We start from the raw sequence: 19,340 nt of genomic DNA on the forward strand, positions 1-19,340 counted from the left end.
GGACCCAGAGGAGTAAAGGAGCGGACGGTCACTTGGTTTTCTAGGAGTGGAATTGAACGGATCATGTGGAGGTTTTCCCCTTGGTCAGTGAGACTCAGTAAATCCTTCCAGGGGTAGAAGGTCCAGGCTTTTCCAGTAACACAGGAAGTCTTTCTGCCAAAGAACAAAGACAAAAAACAAGTTCAGACTCAGAGAAACAATGTTAAGGTTAGACTCTGCTAATCTAAGTTTGGCTAGAGTACCCAATACTGGGAAGCACTCTGGCGTTGAGGTGGTGACAGCCCGCTGCTCAAGTACTCCTCTGGTAATGACCCAATGAGCCGCAGGTGTGCAGGCAGGCTCAATGAGGACAGGGGACTGCCTAGTGGTGGAGAGAGGAAAACACAAAAAACAACCCACACAAACTGGAATCCTAACAATTTTTAGTAATCTCTGTCTAAATGTTTTGATTTTTCTGATCAATTTTCTGATGTTGCAAGATGCTACAACAGATGGATATTATAAGACTCATCAGGTGTAAACAACAAACACGGAATGTGCCTATATTTCTTTATGTAAACAAAGAAGCACGTCTGAGACAGGATTTCAGGAACACCCAACAAATTAGACAGTTTACAAGAGTCTTTCCTGTCAGCCCCCCTCAGACATCCCTGACTGTGACTCAGGAAGACTTTGATTGGTTTCACTGCCCCTACACACCCATCCACCCGCCCCATTTCCTCATCCCTTTACACTCCTCAGCTTACTCATTTGATTTTCTTTTCTGGTAACAATGTATGGAACACCTCTCAATGATAATCAATGTTTTCATTTTTACCACCTACACAACTTCCCCTCCTTGGTGCCCTGCCTTTCATTTTTGACTGGTTGCATGCTGCTATGAGCAGTGGGAGTCTGCTAATGTGTTTTTCTTCTCTGTATCTCTTAACTTCCTTTATACATACAGACAGGAAGAGAGCATTAAGTCTGCAACGATACAGGCCTCTAAAGTTTCTTCTTTCAATTTCAGCTCTGCTTTCTTTAAATAGAAAAGAAGCAAGAATGTTAATATCAGGCAATTATGCTTAGTGCAGCCTCTTTTATCGCTTCAGCTTATCAAAACAAACTGTGTTTACCAGACAAAATAAACTAGAATCTAAGACATTGTATTAAATCTTGGAATGGTGCTAAAGTTAATCTTGTTGTAGCGACAAAGCTTCTGTTTTAGTGCAAGCCATATACAGAGATGATCTGAGGAGTCTGTAATGTATACAGGAGAGCAGTGCAGCTGTGAAAGTGACAGTTCACAGTAAATATATGCTATGTTTGGTATCCACTGGTATCTTGTCTGATGCGTGACTGATAACTAGGAAATTTAAAGCCTGTTTAGCTGCATATCTTCACACGTTTTTCCCCTTAAAGAAGAACTTTACTGGTTCATGTCAAAGTTATAGAACAACATTCTTGCAGAGGCATTCATGCCCTTTAAACATTTACATATTTTCATCAAACAAACAGAATTAACAACATTTTTCCATTGGATTTAATGTGATAGACCTACGTAATGCTGGGCTTGATTTGTGAGATGAAAAAAAAACATTGTATGTGGTTTTCCATGTTTCTTATGGAAAAATGGAGCCTAGGTTAAAGTTTAACTGAAGAAACTGATGGCTTGCCTACATTTACCGGCGACACAGCCAATCAGCTTTGAACCACACCTCCACGAAAGCCAATTGGCATCCAAAGTTCAGCTTAAAAGCCCTCCGATCCGCAGCTCGTCCGCTAGTTAGTGCGCAGGTGATGGTTGCGCTGTGTGACTTCATTCAGATAACCCCCTTGCAACCCTCCTCCAGCTCCTCCTCCACCATTGTAGCTAAAACTTCATCAGAGTTTCATTATTCCCGGAATCTTACTGCATTCCGCATCTCATTTCAACTGGTCCAGCAGAAGACCGCCATGTTGAGCCTGGTTCTGCCAGAGGTTTCTTCCAAATGGGGAGTTTTTCCTCTCCACTGTTGCTTCATGCTTGCTCATCATGGACAGGTTCTCTCAGCCTGTGTTATCTAACTGGACTTCCATCTTCCAGGTCCCTGAGTGAACCTCTATCTCCACTCCACCACCAGTTTCAGGCCTTGGGGGGAAACAGCCCTGTTCTTTACTCCTGTTCATACATATCTATCAAAATTCACCACTGTGATTCCTGCAGAGGTCTCAGCGCCAAAGACTCAGTAATTCTATCAATCAATTTCTTCTAATTGTCTTTTCTCTTCGTGTGAGTTTTTCAGATTGAACCATCAAACTGTATCCATTGTCATGATCTCGCCCTGATGACTGGCCAGATTACTTATTTCATTCACCTGCCAAGCTCCGACCAGTTCTCATTACCGCTCATCTGATCCACCTGCTTCAGCCTCTATTTAACAAGCCTTCAGCCAGTCATCAGTGCCAGATTATTCAAGCCTTTGGAGAGAGTTCTCTAGCTTTCCTGAGTGTTTTTGATGTGTGTCTTCCTGATCCTGACCCGTTCTGCCCCTAGACCTCTGAGCCTGCCTGTCCCTGTTCTGATCTGTTTGCCTGACCTGTCCTCGGGCTCCTGCTGGATTCTGCCTGTCTCTGGACCAAACTTAGAACTGATTCCTGACACTGTCCTGGATTTCCCTTCTGTACCTTTTCGGATCTCTGATCTTCTTGCTCTGACTCCTGAGCACCTTCTCAACACTGGCTTTGGCCTCGCCCTCTTGATCCTGCCTTCTTTCGTCTGCTCAGATCTGATCTCCTGCCTGTTCTCTGACCTCCGGGACTTCAGCATCTGGGACTCTCTGGGCAGCGCCGGCCATTTCTTGTTGCCAGCTGACCGGCTGGAATCAACCTCATCCTCTGGGCTTGGGCTGAAATCTAAGACCGGGTTAGTGACTCACACGTTCATCATCATCCTCCTTCAGATAGACGGGGTCACCATCTGTATCCTTCTCCTTTAGAGGTTCCTGCCGTAGATGCCGATGCTGTTCTCTGCAGTTCAATCTTAAATAAACACTTTGTGAAAATTGTCTCTCTGCCTCAAAAACTGGGTTCTTTTGTTCTGAGCCTGGCATCCCTCTCTCTTTATATTTTCTTTTCCTTATAAAAATTCACTGCAACAAAATGCCTTGAAAAATCCCCAAGCTAGAGGTCAAAATGAGTGATTTAAAACAAGTATAACTACTGCTGCTTTAGCCACTTTCTTAAGGGCTTGTAGAAATGGTTATATCCAACGCCTAGGACTTCTCATGCAACAATTTTAAATGCATGGCTTAAAAGGGGAAAGAATATTGTACAACTGCAAAACCTAACAAGACATGACAGTCCAACATTACTGAAGAAACATGTAAATAGGAAAAAAAAAGTGATTCTACAGGCCAGAAAATCTGGATTATGGAAGTGGGGCATGATTGTAGGTCACTTGATATCACTGTTGGAGTGTTGTTTTTCAGTTTAGTCCTGTTTCTCTGACTGCGTCTAACTGTATGTGCTCTTGTTTATCCTCTGACATGGGAGCTGGCTCAGAGCTCTTCTGCCTGCCTGTGTGTTTCCCGGACCGTGCCGCCTTTGTATCTTTGCTTCTTCCTGTATGTCTGCTTCTGTCTCCTTGAACCCAAGTCGGCCTCGGCAGATGGCCATTCACAATGAGCCTGGTTCTGCTGGAGGTTTCTTCCTGTTAAAGGGGAGTTGTTCCTCTCCATTGTCGCTACAAGCATGCTTAGTGTGAGGGATTGCTTTCAAGTCAATGAGTCAATACAATCAGCTGGTTTTCCCTTGATAGAAAACATTGAATCAATCTGACAGAATGATTTGGTTGATTTGTCTCTGTGAAGGGGCTTGAGATGAAGTGTGTTGTGAATTGGCACTATATAAATAAACTGAACTGAATTGAATTAAAATTACTGATTGTTTCTATGTGATTGTTTCTAAAATAGTGGTGGCCAAACTTTTTCTTCCCCCCTTCCCCAAACAACATTGGCTACCACTTTGCTTCTAGCATGATGCTGTTTTAGATTATCCTACGAATATCTAATAGCACATTTCTCTGCCTTATTTCCACTGAATAACAAATTTTTCTACACATTGTTGATGATAGTAAAACAAGAGAAATGAAATGTATGCATATATAGTGGGAGAGCTAAGCTTAACATCTGTCAGTGCTATACGCATGTTACTGTGAACAAATACATTTTGAGTACCTTTAAAGATAAAAAAAAGTCGCACATAAGTATTCCAAAAGAGAAAGGCATTTTTAACCACCTGCCAGCTGGGGTAGTCCTTTTTATATGCAGTCAGACAGGAAGGCTCAAAGTTCAGTTTTAACTCTAAGTATCATTAAAAGCTATGCTCTAAAATAATGATTCCAAAATATATAATATTCAAATTTTTTTCTAATTTTCTCCCTATTTTCTGAGGCCCCACTTTGCGTTTCTCTATCACACAACATTCTAATAAAACACATCAAAGCTTGCAGATTTTACATGAAATAAAGTTCAAATCACTGTCAATTTATTATCAAAAAAATTTTTTATGCTTTACTTTTAGTATATTTTAATGCAATGTTCACTATAGGAATTAACTCAGATTTCACATGCAGAAAGCAAATCACTATTATATTAATTTATACTGTCTTTTATTAGAGATAAGTAGCAATGTTCTACTCAGGTAGAAGTGTGGTTAGAAAAAAACGTAAACTATATTAAAGTAGATGATGTCTCAGATAACACATTTCTGTTGCAGATTCAAGTTCCCTTAAATAAAAAGCACTGTGTAGCAATTACTAGTATTTCTCATTTTAGCTAAGACTCCTAAAATACATAAAATCCACTTTGTAACATATTGTCTTCCTTGTTGTTATTTACATATATTTTTGCACACAGAAAATGCTAAGAAATTTTAAATCTTTTGCCAAATGACTATAAATCCACATACTGCACAGTAAACAAAAATACTAAAAAGCACTTTTAGAGTCAGAGAGGAAACAGCTGCTCTGCCTTCCAGTGGGGTTCTGTCATAACTATATACGGATATGTTGGTTCTGTGCTGTTGCAGGGAAGAGTAGTGGCTTTTACTTACTTGTGGCTAAATAATAAATAACACAGCAAATTATAAAGCAAGAGATATATAAGATGAATTCCCTATGGTTGCAGCAATGTGAGCTTCCTGTACTAAAAGCACAGTGGGTTATAGAGGCATGGCTTTGCTATACCACCAAAGGATAAACTTCAGAAAAAGAATTATGTCAAGTGACAGCTTAAAGTGAAAAAAAGCAGACCCATTAGTTCTGATTACTCTTTGATGAGAACCCGCTTTTGACTTTCTTCTGAACTCTGACACTAACCAGATGGAGATGAGCAAATGGAAATAATGTTTTATCTCAATATTTTTTTCTCTTTCATGTTCACTGTCAAGCCTTGTTTTATTCCCCATATCATATCCCATTTGGTAAATAGCAATTTATTGTTCAGCCATGTCTAAATCAAGTGATATTATAAACAGTTAATTGCCTTTTTTATAGCAACCGCCAGCCATCAACATAATCTATTGAGATTATACGCTAAAGACTGATAAGGTATGCCATACATATAAAGTAGAATGGAAAGAATTAGTTTGACGCTTGACAAAACTTTGAAAAATGTAGAATTGAATTAGGTTTTCTGAAACGCCTAATAAGCTGCAAGCTTTTCAGGTTTATTTCTCTACAGGCTGAACATTTTGCTGTTGTTCAAATAGCTCAAATTCCCTCAGATTAGACAGGGAGCCTCTGTGAGTATTACATATCAGCTGTCTTTTCTTATTGTACAATTGTACCTTATGAATATGTTTTTTCCAATTCCACCATAGCTCTTGGTGTACAGTATGTAGTAGGTCTTTATACTGCTTGAAGGTTACGATTTTCTCCAATCAGCATTTTTTTTTTTTTTTTTTACTATTATCTGATTTTCTTCTAGGACTGTTTTGTATGTAGTGCCATCCATCTTTTGAACAACTAACAAACAAATAATCAGCTTCCTTGTACCTGTTGAAAATAACCTTTCCCATTACATAATGTTTTGTCTGACCAAAATCCCATCTGTACATAAACACCAACATTGTTTGTGGACAACTGTAAAAGCGATTTTTTTTATGGATTTTGGACATAAATGGCTTTCTTTGGTAACTCATGGAGCATACAACTACTTAACTTAGAGACTAAGACTTATCGTTATGCAAAACAAAATTTCTTTTTTTACAGATTTCATGACATTTCCATTTCTTACAGTGAAGCAGTGATCAAATGTAAATGTGGGAGAAAAAAAATGGTGCAACCCCCCCCCTCCCCCGAAAAAGAAAAAAAAAAACTGCATTGATTTGGAAGTTCAGAGCATTCAATATATATGGTGCAATTATGCAGTGTTTTAGTTTGGTGTTGTCTGTGTGATGCCGAGTCTGTGACATGATTTAGAGTTTTCTCAACAGTTCAGTTGTCTAATGTTGGTGGGGAAGAAGCTGTTTCAGAATCTGTTGGACCTGCTACGAATGCTGAAAATCCTCTTCCCAGAAGCTGGCAAGAGGAACAGTCCATGGTGAAGGTGTGAGGGGTCATTGATAATGTTACAGGTATAATAGTCCGCACTATAGAACCTTTACAAAACCTCCACAATTACCATTGATGGACCTCTTGGATGTGGATGGAATTTGTATGGTTTCCCCTGTTAATGTTGGTAGGACTTCTGGTTAATCTCCCACAGTCCAAACAAACGACTGTTTGACGTTTTTATATTTGTTTTTTGCTTTGTTTGTTTTGTTATTACATAAAATCCCCCTGAGATGTATTGAAAGTTGTGATTGTAGCAAAAAGTAAACAGTCCAGTGTGGCTGAATCCATCTGGAAGACACTTTTGGAAAAGGGCTTAGGGTTGACTTTGAAATCCTCTCCATTAGATTCTTACCATCTTATCATCTTATAACAATTAGCTTAGAAGCAACAGGCAGCAAAGTTTTAACTGTCTTAATCTGAGCATTGACATATATATATATATATATATATATATATATATATATATATATATATATATATATATATATATATATATATATATATATATATATATATATATATATATATATATATCTTTCAGATGAATAATACCTGAAGCAGAAACACTCGAAAAGATCAAAATGTCAGAGAACAAATCTGATCTGAAAGGTCTTTGCGTCCGACACACATATGGGATCATATAAGTATCTTCAAAGTGACCCAAGGTTAACTCCCTGGAAGAACAAAAACAATAGTCTGACAAATGAGGGCATCAATCAGAGATCACCTCAATCTCCTCTCACTGTGAGTATGATGGGGCTGGGAGCTTACCTTCACACATAAGGTCAGGATCCCCTGCTTCTGTCAACAACAAGGAAGGTTCAGTTCCACTGCAATAACTGCTTCTCTGTCTCTGTCACAGACATGTTGGGATCACTTTCAGCAGTAGCTGTGATGCTGATTGTGTCTCTGTCATATATTAGTTACATAAAACTTTAAACTTTCAAATTGATTTGGATGTGTGCTTTTGAGTGCACCAAATAAGGAGCAATAAATTTGATTTAAAAAAAAAGTGCAATAAGTCAAAGTATTGCATTTATGCAACTCATATTACAAGTGCAATGGATAAATCATGCAAACTGGTTCAGCCCCATTTACATGAGTAAACTATGTGAGCTGCTGGCATTTTGAGTGAGGCTGAAAACAAGGAGAAATTCTAGCCATTGAATTAAAGATTGTAAGAAAAAAAAAAAAAAAAAGACATGCAACAATCCCAGCTACCAGCTACAATAACATAGTGAAGGTGAAAACAACCACTTTTTTTAATTGAAGGGGTGTCAAAAGTATTGATATGCTTTTTTTTAAAGTTGAGCACCCCCTAAAGATATTTTATGAAACAGGTTTAACCTGATTTAAATTGACCATTCACTATTAAATGATGTGATGACAAAAAGTGTTGTAGTCATCTATGAGACAGATATCTACTAAAACATTCACGCAGAGAGCACTCTCCAGGTCTATTTAGCTCAGTTCACTTAAGTTTATTTATATAGCTTCAGTCCATAATGAAAATTTCTTAAATTGCATCTTTCAAGACAAATGGATAGAATGCATTCCATATTAAACATAACATCCTTTGGTTAAGCTGAATTTAAATCAATTCAGTTTATTCTGTAAAGTTTAGCTGATCATCTTGAGACCAGAAAACAAAGAAACACTGAATGGGTACTGAACTGTTTAAGACTAAAAGCAGAAAAAAAAAAAATGCATAAAAGTTCACTTCCAGTTATGTGGTGAATGATTTCAACCAGGAGGTAAACAGTGCCAAAGTCATAGGAGTCGATAGGCCCAGAAATACCTTTATATGAAGGAAAAACAAAAAGAATTTAAACACATTAATGGCTTGTGTCAATATCTTAAAGGAAGACAGAGACCAGACTAGGAAAATAAAACACAAAGCAATATTTATAATATTTATGCCCCTTTAAACAAATCTAAAAACTACTCATAAAAATCTTTTACTTAAACAAAAAAAAATTATTTGGTTTCAACTCTCTTTCAATCTGGGTCAGAGATATTATGTAGCCAAAATATTCACTACCTAGGATATTTAGGTTTAAAGTAACCATATAGAGTAATATTTCAGCATAGAACTTAATAATAAAAAAATAAAAAAAATCTGTGAGGCAGCTAAGAATTATGGTGATGGCAAGGAGGACCTTCATCCTCAAAGACTTGGAGCTCAGCATCAAACATTAATTGTCAATAAAACAGTGGAAACATGTAAAACACTGCTGAGCCTTTGCTGTGGTGCCAATGAATATTTTTCTGCAAATAAACTTTTCTTAAACATATAATTGGTAAATTATTGTTTTGAAATAGACACTTCTTTACAAAGGCTTATCTGAAAACACGGTCACCAAGACGAGAAACCCACAGTGGCATAAGATCAGTTGCCAACATGGAGCTATCTTTATGGGTTTAGGGTTCACACTGAAAACTAATGGGTGCTACTATGATGCAACTCCAACCAAATTAGGAGAAAATAATGAATAGATATTTGTGCTCCATAAATGACATTTTCTTTACATACAATGATTAGACAAAAAAATATCTGTTTCTGACATTTCAAGGCATCGCTATATTTATAACTAGAAATAAAAATAAAAAAGGAAGTAAGGAAAGATTAGAAATGACAAGAAGCAGAAGCAGGAACTGGTACACACTCGCTTCCTCAAGATTTTCTTGAACATTGCAGACTATGTTATTTTTTTCACAAAGACTTACATTATATGATTAGTGAGAAATGTTATAACAAGTGTAATTGTTTTAAAATTCAAAAATGTAAACTGATTATCTTTCTTATTTTATGTATGCTTAGCAATAATAAGGAATGAGATTTCTATCATATTTTGTCTTCAGTCCCTGTTGTCGCTCCACAGGAAAAATGGTGGGGCTTCATTGGTTTGTTTTCAGATTTCTGGGTTGCACAACAGAGCTGCTGTGCCTCTCTGCAGGCAGTTCAACAAAGGAAACATAGCAACGTAGATTACGACAATCATCATTTGAGAAACAAGCTTTGAGTTGTGCATCTCTTCTGTTCATTTGTGTCTTACAGTAACTCACCAGGTGGAGTTAGGGTCATTGTTTTAGCACAACCATGCACCAGTGTTGACTCAGACATAATAAACTGTAAATGTTTATGAAGCATCATTTCACAACAAATGTTACTTAGGCAACTTAACAAGGCTTTTTTTTTTGTGGAGATACCCAAAAATGCACGTGCACCCATGCTTCCAGCACCGCATTCTTGGCATGTCCCATGGCTATTAAGACAGAGGGATATGATATTCAGTCTCAGAGTGTGGTCATTTATTGGCATGACTTCTGACATGAAAACAGGATGAACAACTGGAGGCTGGGGGTGTTGGCAGGGAGGGGACTGTTTAAGTTATGGTCACAATTTAAGACAAAGAAATCTGTTCTGCGTTTCAGGGTGCAAGTACTTTAACAGAGACGGAGAGCAGCCAAACCATAAGCAAAAGGTACTAAGATTATTGCACTTAAAATGAGAACTTTCTACTTAAAATCATTATAAAATATATTGGACAAATTAAATGTGATTACTTTAAATTAAGGACACAAACATAAATCATTGTGTGTTTAACATGTTTATTTTTGTGTTTTTGTTTAGCTTTGTCTTTTAGTATTTTACCTGTTGAGAACATGTACCAGTAATTACATCAGAATACTTGGCCTCTCCCCTGCGTTTATTCAACTCAGCACAACAAATGGACCGTCAGCTGTCCAAGAACTATTATCACCACCCACTGAGCTGACATTTCAACCTGGAGAAACCACACAGAGGAAGGAGCAATTAGAATGATTTATTGACGTAAAGAAAAATATGTCATTTGAGCAGAGACCCTGGCAGAAGGTGTCAGCATTGAATACAATAGATCTGCAAGAAGGGATAGATTCAATTCAATTTATTTATATAGCAGCAATTCACAACACACATCATCTGAAGGAACTTAACAGAAAGAATTTAATTGAGGATACTTTCAGCCTGGATGTCCACCTGGAAACAGCGCATATTGGCTTCTATTATTTCATTGACTCTGCAGCAATCCCTCACACTGAGCATGCATTCAGAGACAGTGGAGAGGAAAAACTCCCTTTTGTTTTAGAAATACATTATGTATCAGTGTAGTGTTGGAATAATTATAATTAAGATACTTAATGTTTGTTCTTATGATGTATAATGTGTGACATATTACTGTTCCAGAGACGTGTTGCACAAGCAGTAAAGGTCAACTCTCAGGAAGTATTGCTCAAGCTTAACGAAACCAGGAGGTTCTTGGACCATTTGACCGCAAGACATTTAAATGCAAATTGACCTGTTCACTGAGGCTGCAAATTGAATTGTATTTCTTGTTTCCTATTCCTTTTGTGCAACCTCAGCTTGTGTAACTAGGGACTCACCCTCTGTTTTTAATAAATAGCGAGGAGAAAGCTGAAGACCGGCAGTGTGGGGTGTAGATGTACCTGCACGGTCTCTTCCTACTCTCCTCGCAAGTAAAAAGAATTCTGACTCTGTGCCTTTCTTTCCTTGTTTTACAGTTTTTAGGTGTTAGACCTGATATGTAGTATTTATGTTTAAAAAAAATGTGCTTTTGAAAAGTTTTTTTGAAGGTGTAGTAAAAACAATAATCCTTTCTTGTTTTCCATGATTTACAGTTTTTGTTGTAAGGTCTTGTGCTTTAGGCCTCAGGACCAAGTTACTCATACAAGCAGAGCTCAGGTCTTTAAACTACATTTCAGTTTAATTGCAGTTCACAATTTCACTCAAGATTATCCAGTCAATTCAAACGATTAGTGTTAAATTTAATCCAGTGTTTTTTGTTTTTGAATTGAATACCACATTACTGAAGCTTTTAATTACCAGTTATGTGTGTTCATACTTTACTGTATACTGTGGCAAAATGATAGTGCATGGTAGGCTGAAATGGAAGCAGAAAAACATCTGTAGTAATTTTTACAAAACCGCTTTGTTTACTGGTCAAAGATTGATTTTTTTACTTAAATAATATTCATATAATGTTGTTACCGTCTCAACAACTAGTTGACTGATTTTTGCAGAAGTTGTTATAGTTATTGCATGCCTCCTTCTCCTGATGTAACTCTTTAAGGGGAATTTACATTTTTTTCCTCTAATTATTTCAGTATTTCACTATACAGTTTGGGTTAAAGGGCATTGTATTTGCTTTTGACTTTATTACATGTTATTTTAACTGCTCAGTTTTTACTGACAACCACAGGTTTGTTTACTAGTGTAATGTCAGAGGAGGCAAAGGTGAATACGCCTACATCAGAAATTTGATACCAAGGGTAGCAAACATGAATCAGTAAAACTAGAGAATCTGCAGAAGCCTGAGAGGACTATTATGTTACAATCAGAGTATGGAGTAAAAGACTTTGACGCAGTTTCCAAAATATTAATCTTGATGTCATAACTGTGTGAAAGTTAAGTTTTGACATGCTTAGCCATGGGCAAAAAGAAATGTCTGATGTTATGAACTCTGTGCAGAAACGCTGTATTTCTGGCCCTTCTGGGGGGGGGGGGGGGGGGGGGGGTCACATCTCCACAGGTATATTCTATGCTCCTCAGTGGGAGTATACTATTAAAGTGTGTGTTTTGTGTTTGACCGTGGCTTGCTGACCTCCCACTGTGCGACCAGATGATGACTGGGATCATAAGATCTGAGTGCCCCCTCTTCGTGTTCTCTTTCACTTTGACTTTTTCGGCTGTCAACCCCGTGCTTCGGGTAGAACATTGTTTGGCCTTTGACCGCGACTAAAGAGCAGCACAAAAAGTCATCTGGTCACGATTACTTGCTACCTTCATCCAGTGATTTCAGATACCTTTTTGGTATTTTTGCTGTACTAGAAGCTTTGAGACCGTGAGTGCGTCTTTGCACTTATGTGTTTATATTACTTTTAAGAAATTACAATATTTGAATAAACTCCTGAAAGAGAATAGATGATATGAGCAGCACATTCTGCATACATTTTTCAGAAACAGCTAACTCAGCTTCATGGTATGGTACTGCCTCCTCTGGAGTAATTCAATAATCAATGGACCTCCCTTTCTTTTGACCTTTGTTGTTTTGCTTCTTTATTGTTTTCTGTCATACTTTTATCTTTACTGCTGTTACGTTTAACTTTGTTACATATGTGGGTTCATTAAATAAATGTTCATTTAATATTACCTGGCATCCTCTATAGCAAGCATGTCCAAAATCGATCCTCAAGCGCTGATTTCCTGCAGGTTTATGAGGTTTCCCTTTTTCACTACAGCTGATTTCCATTGATAGCTGATTAGCAGGCTTTTGCTGAACAGCAATGTGTTAATTATAATGAAACACTTAAATGACAGAAAATCCCCTAAATTGTCCCCTCTAGGAAAACCTGCTTCCAGTTTCTTTCCAAAAAGTTGTTTTCGTCTCAACTGGGCAGGGTTTCCTTTTGTTACTCTTTTGATTTTACTATAAAAATTTACCAAATGCTGAGTGCAGCTGTGCTTTTATATCACCTATCCCTTGAATCTTAGCCAAAACGAACCAAGTCACCTTTTAAGACGTCGTTTTCCGCATAAAAAGAAGGAAGGGTCCTTTTGAAGTACAAGTAAGCGGGCAGCTGAATGCGGTATTTTCTTTGTATGTATGTGTAAATGAGGTCATGTTTGTTTTTCATCTAAGTTTCACAGACCCTGGAGGTTTCCTATTGTTAAGACTTCCCGCAGAAACTGAGCTGGTGAAGCAAGGAAAAGGGAGGATCCTGCAAAATGGAAGCTGACCTGAAAGAAAAGAAAATTTTTAGTTTCAGTTTTAGTTTTAGAAATAAAACTATGACAACATTGACATGGAGTTGTTAATGTGTTTGACAACATTATAGGACAGATATAATTAATTTCTTTTTAAAATAATATAAATCTCAAACCAGAACGTTGATACTGACCAAGATTAAAGCGCCATCCTTAAAATCAATAAAACCAGAAACTAGCCAGTTAGTGTCCTAAAAAGCTTTTTGCTATTTAGCTACATTAAAAAAAGAGTCATTTTTAAAATTAGATTTAAAGAGAAAATATGTTTTTACATCGCTTTGTTAACTTTTGAGAGATGGCCCTCTCATTTATCAGCCAGGGGTATACCAAATATTAGGCTATAATCAGTTTTCTTGGGCTTTAGTTTTGGTCTGCAAAAATGTCAAGGATGATTACATAATTGTTGTAAGAGAAAATTGCCTGATTTTTATTCATTATGCATCTTTATGGTCCTGTATGTTCAATTGGAAAAGGCGGGACTCAGTTTCCAGAGCTCTATCCAAGTGCAGAGAGGTATGATGTAGGGCTCAAGTAAATAAACCTTGGTTGGCCCACTCCAAACTTTTGTAAACCTGTAGAGGCTTTAATAAAACAATCTGTGTTATTCTTTAGTCTTCTGCATAAAAGCTGCCTAAAAAGAATATTTAAACAAATTAAAATTCTTATGTCAACTGTCTTGTTCTGCATTTCTGACTCATCTGGCTGTAATCTCTAAAACTTTCTAGGGTCAAAGACTTTCAATATGCCTAAATTCAAGTCAGTGCTGTGCATTGAGGTTAACCTTTGGTCAGTTGCATCATAGGCTGTAGATTAGCTCAGTGTTATGTTTATTGTTCGTGTCACTGTGAATGGAGCAAAGGCACAGCACTTCCCGTCATTGTGCCGAGCAGGACCTAGACTATTCAAACAACCATTTACCCCCCTTCATTTTCAACTCTGTCACCTCATTATTCTTTCCCCACCACTTTCTTTCTATGCACTTAAATGAGCCATTGGGTCTAAAAGCCACAGCCTTAGTTCAGGCACTATTGTCTTGTCATCTGTGCTTCTGTTTCAGTTTGAGTTCAAAACAACAGGATTTACTGAAAAAACTAAATATGTGACCTTCAGTCCTTAATTGTTACCATACATTGAGGCTTTTTGTCCTATCTGGTTTCTAACTGTGTCAACACACTGTGGGGAAATTGATGAATATTTGTTTTCAAGCCCTATATGATCCCAAAAATAGGTCCCTATATATGCTCAGAATTCAAACAAACACTGAAGCTTTTCAATATCACAAGCCATTAAATGTAATTATATTTTCTCAGCTAGTATTCTCTGGTGAGGTACTGTGCAAAAGACAGCTGAGAGATTTAATAATTCACTTACTGCAGTTCAAGTGTGAGCGACTTCCCTTGTTCTCACTGTGGGGCTGTTCTCTTAAAAGCGTCTCCATATGTGTGCATGGGAGCGCACTCGTGCACGTTTATAGCAGAGGGTCACCAAGGGTCGTCCCTTTTGCCCACTCCAGAGACAGGAAATGGCTCCAATATGGAACTGAGTGAGGCTTCCTTGAAGGCTCCTGGGAGTGATCTGAACTCCAAGATCATTGAGCCAAAATAGACAAAGTGAAAAATACAGATGTTTTGTTCCTCATATTGCAAACCTAGCTCTGTGTCAGGCCTCTTGGTGTCAAGATGCATGGAGGTTTGTAGAGGACAGAGGCTAAGGGGGTTTCTAGCAGATTTAATAATGAGAGTGGTGGCAACAGAAGCATAAATCTAGAAGTAACTAACCAGGGAACACAGGGCTTCAGGAGGGAATGATGAATCCACTAAATGGTAACTGCAGAGGAGGAATATATACTGTAGGACAAACAGAACAATGAATGGAGTAATCTGCTAATTGGGTGCAGGTTTAGACAAAAGTAGGGAAAGGGAGAGTGGTCAACAGAGTAACCAAGAAATACAACAGTTATTAACTATATCCAGAAAACGTAGTTAAACTTAAAGCAAAGTGTAACTGGAAACCCAAAGTGAAAACTTGAACAGATCAAAAATCCAGATCAAGAGATGATGACACTTTGGGGCCCACAGGTTTATTAACATTGTCAGCGGGGCAGCAGATATTGGGTGATTTTAAAAAAGTACAAAATGGAAAATGTATAGAAAAAATGAATGCATTAATGTAAAATGTATTCATTTAAAATCAATGTTTTAAAAGCTGCATTTTGAAATGTACTTTTATAAATCTGTTTAATCAACAAATTTAGTTCTATTATAATTAAATCATTAAGCATTATTGTTTTAACACATAATCACTCCACTTTAAACCTTCTAACAAGAGTCTTCCATGTGACTTTTTTTTCCAAACCTAATCCCTGAACACTTGTGCTTCTTCTCCTCTTGGACTGTATGCAACTATTCTACATAGATGGTCAGAGCTGAACAACTGTCTTGGCTGTGATGGAAGTAGAGGTTATTATTTACACGAAGCATATTTCCGAACGTCTGGAAATCCCATCCCTCCAAGGAATATTAGAGCCACTCTTTCATGTCATAAAAGAGTGCTGGTTGTTACTTTGCAGTCTCCTCATGACGGGTTATAGCAAAATAAGGTTTATTTCCATAGCAATTTTATATTGCATCATGTTACAACCACAATGCAATGAAAAAAAAAAAAAAATTTTTTTTTTTTTTTTTTTTAGAGCTGAAATGCACTAAATAGTGTGTGGAAGTGCCTTTGGTGGTGCGGCTGTAGGGGCTGGGGTCTTGGGGAGCTCTAGGATCATTGTTGGCAAACAGTTTACAAATAAAAAAGCATGACATGCATTTATGCAAGTCTGCTTGAGTTAGTCAGTCGCTGCTTATAGACATTGAAATGTTTGGACATGTTTTTCTTTGGCAGGCATGTTCAAAGTCTGTCCTACAGGGCCGCTGTCCTGCAGAATTTTTAAGCATCCCTGCTTCAGCACAGCTTATTTCCAATGATAGATTATTAACAGGCTTTTTCTAAATTGTAATAATCAAAATCTGCTGTGCTGAAGTCAAGAAACATTGAAAACCTGTAGGAAAGCAGCCTCAAGAACCGACTTTGGACATGAATGGTCTGGAAATTAGCTCAAGATCTGTTAGACCAGATTGAAACTGAATGATTGATATTTAATTTTTGAGTTTTACAATAGATCATCTGTTAGATTTATGTCTCAGCTTTAACATGATCTTTTTAACTCAGTAACATGCCTTGATTTAAACCATTTCTTTGCAGTACATTTAGGGTGCTTGTCCTGCTTGAAGCTAAGCCTTTGCCCCAGTCTAAATCTGCTTCCATCTACAGGTTTTCCTTTGGTATTGTCTTGTCTTTAGTTAAATCTGCCCATCAACTCTATCCAACCTCTCTGTCTTTCCTCAAGCAAAGCAGCCCCTCAGTATGATTCTGCTAGTACCATGTTTTACATTTTTACAATTACAAAGATGTTTAATGTAAGCCTTTCTCAGAGCACCATCTTCCATATTTTCACTTTGTTAAAATGCTAAAAGCAAAGGAAGTTTACATACCCTCCCATCAAAGAAAATCAGAAATGCACAGTAGTAATTCAAATAACACAAAATGGATGAAGTAATGATAAAATAACCAAAAATACTTAATGATGATTTTGTAAAGTAAAATGTACATTTTTTTATTTTTGTTTTAAAACATAATTCTAAAAAACTGCTCCAGAAAAATTTAAGTACCTTGCTGGTGAACAGTGAACCAACATACCTGTGAACAGTTGCAGAAGTCTGACTGATCATTTCCTGAACATTACAGAAAACACCTGATTTCAGCGATTGCCTCAAAGTGTTGCTAATCAAAATTTTAGTTCAGGAGCTCCATCCGGCTTGTTTACTTGTCTTATTAATTAATATATACATATGTAGATATAGATACAGTTGGGCTTGAAAATTGATATTCCCTCTTAAAAGACTGAAAAAAAAATTAATCAGTTGCCAGTAAAATAAATAAAAAATGATCAAAGTGATCATGAAAAAATTTAAAAAGGAAATTATTACTTTTAAGTTTTGTGTTATTTGAATTACTGGTGTGAATTTATCGTTTTCTTTAATGGGAGGGTATGTAAACTTTCAAGAACAGCTGTATAATCAAAATCAATGTCATGATTTCCATTTTTTCTTTTTTTTATGTATTATCTATTTTGTCAATTTCAAGTTATTTTACTTGCAGCTGATTTTTTTTCTGTCTTTAAAGGGTATGTAAACTTTCAAGTGCAACCGTAACTTACAGTGGATTTATGAAAATGATTGCTGATTGGTTTAGTAATAGTTTTCCTGTTATCCAGTTCGCTTAAACTTCCTTGACCAGTGTGTTTTGCTTCTCAATGTTTTTATTGTGCTTTTTTCACTATTCATTCTGTAATATACAGCTGGGGCCTTTGAAGAAAATCTTCCATTTCTTTAGACATAGATTTTCTCTATTACCTAAATAGATGATAGTTAAAGGCATTTGATACACTTGGTTTTGTGGAGGACAGTCTGTGTATATCGGGGGGGCTGAATACAAATGCACTTAACACTTTCAAGACTTTCAGTAGATAATTTTCCTTCCACCACATAATCAAGCTCTACTTTATTCAATCATAATAAAGCCCATTAAGCATACTAAAGGTTGTATTGTACTATAATAAGATGTGAAAACTTAAAAGTATGATTACAGTTGGGAGACACTGGATGTCAAATGAATAAAGGGTTTATTCAATAATCGTCTGTTATACATACACATAATAAATTTAATAGTCATTACAGTCAGGTAGGGCTTGTTTAGCATTAACTTGGTAGAAAGCATTTAATCGATTACAGTAAATATATTAAGCAACACGCTTTAGGTACTATCTATTTTATTTCCTACCTTGTGTTTAGCAATACAGTGGGTTCTCATTATAGACTATATCTCCACCCAAAGACCACAGAAATGAGGCCAGTATGAAGTCCATTAGTGGCTTTATTATAGTGAACCCACATATTGCCTTAATTAACCAGAGTAAAAACAGCTTCTAAACTCCACTTTTTGTGATTGGCTTGTGGATTCAGAAGGAATATATAGCAGACAATTTAAGGTTTATATTCCTGAAACATTGGCATACATATAAAGGAATGTTGTTCAATATTTTTGAAATGCAGAGAATACAAGGCATATAAAGCTATTTTTCTAAGATACTCAAATGTAAGCTGATGTACATGAAGCTCTTATTTTATGTATATTTATATATATTATAGTTTAAAAAGTGTATAGCTGGAATGTTAATTAAATAGATTTTATGCTAGATTCCTTTTTAAATCACAGTTTATTTGAAGTGAATTGTCCTCAGCTTGGAAGAAACTTATTATTGGTTCTTTTTTTAATTAAAAAAATTAAATACCGTTGCCACTATTACTGAGCAAGAATTTAGGTCTCATAAACCTAAACTATTAAGCTGTTGGTTTGCCTTTTGGCTGAGGTCCTCTTTTTAGCGGCTGATGACATAATCCCAGACTGCATTAACAACAAAGCAAGCACCCTTCTTCACTTTAACCTTCTTTACTTTTATATGTATGTTTATCTTATTAAGACTGACTTGGTATAGTTATTTTTTATTTTATTCGGTTTTACCTCAGAATAGCATCCGAATAGATCTGTTTTTGCCAACAATGATCATCCGATTGAGGTGGAATGCAATTAGAGCTTCCATGTTAGGAAAACTTAGCATTATACATCCAGATTAGATATGATTTAAAGGAGTTACAAGATATTTTAGATCTGATATTTGTATGATCAAAAACACAGCATGCTGAACACTGTTTATTTTGTTTTGTCTATTACTGTAACTAGTAGCCCTTTTGACGATATGTGAAATAAAATTAAAAAAATGCAGGAAACATCAAGTTCCACCTTGCTAATGGGGAGTTTGTTCATTATTTT

At 36.7% G+C, this 19,340-nt stretch overlaps 1 long non-coding RNA gene across 1 annotated transcript in view; it reads right to left on the bottom strand.

The window, feature by feature from the left end:
• LOC119776542 overlaps nucleotides 1–19,340 on the bottom strand; it is a 24,420-nt gene continuing 5,080 nt past the window's right edge. The window contains exons 2-5 of the long non-coding RNA XR_005279792.1: nucleotides 10,270–10,365; nucleotides 7,349–7,430; nucleotides 243–361; nucleotides 1–153 (exon numbers count right to left, since the gene is read on the bottom strand). This is a non-coding gene — a long non-coding RNA (uncharacterized LOC119776542). The remainder of the gene's footprint in view (nucleotides 154–242; nucleotides 362–7,348; nucleotides 7,431–10,269; nucleotides 10,366–19,340) is intronic.

Source organism: Cyprinodon tularosa, unplaced genomic scaffold (genome assembly GCF_016077235.1).
Source record: "Cyprinodon tularosa strain WSP-4 unplaced genomic scaffold, ASM1607723v1 ctg94, whole genome shotgun sequence".
In the NCBI taxonomy this organism is placed as follows: Eukaryota; Metazoa; Chordata; class Actinopteri; order Cyprinodontiformes; family Cyprinodontidae; genus Cyprinodon; species Cyprinodon tularosa.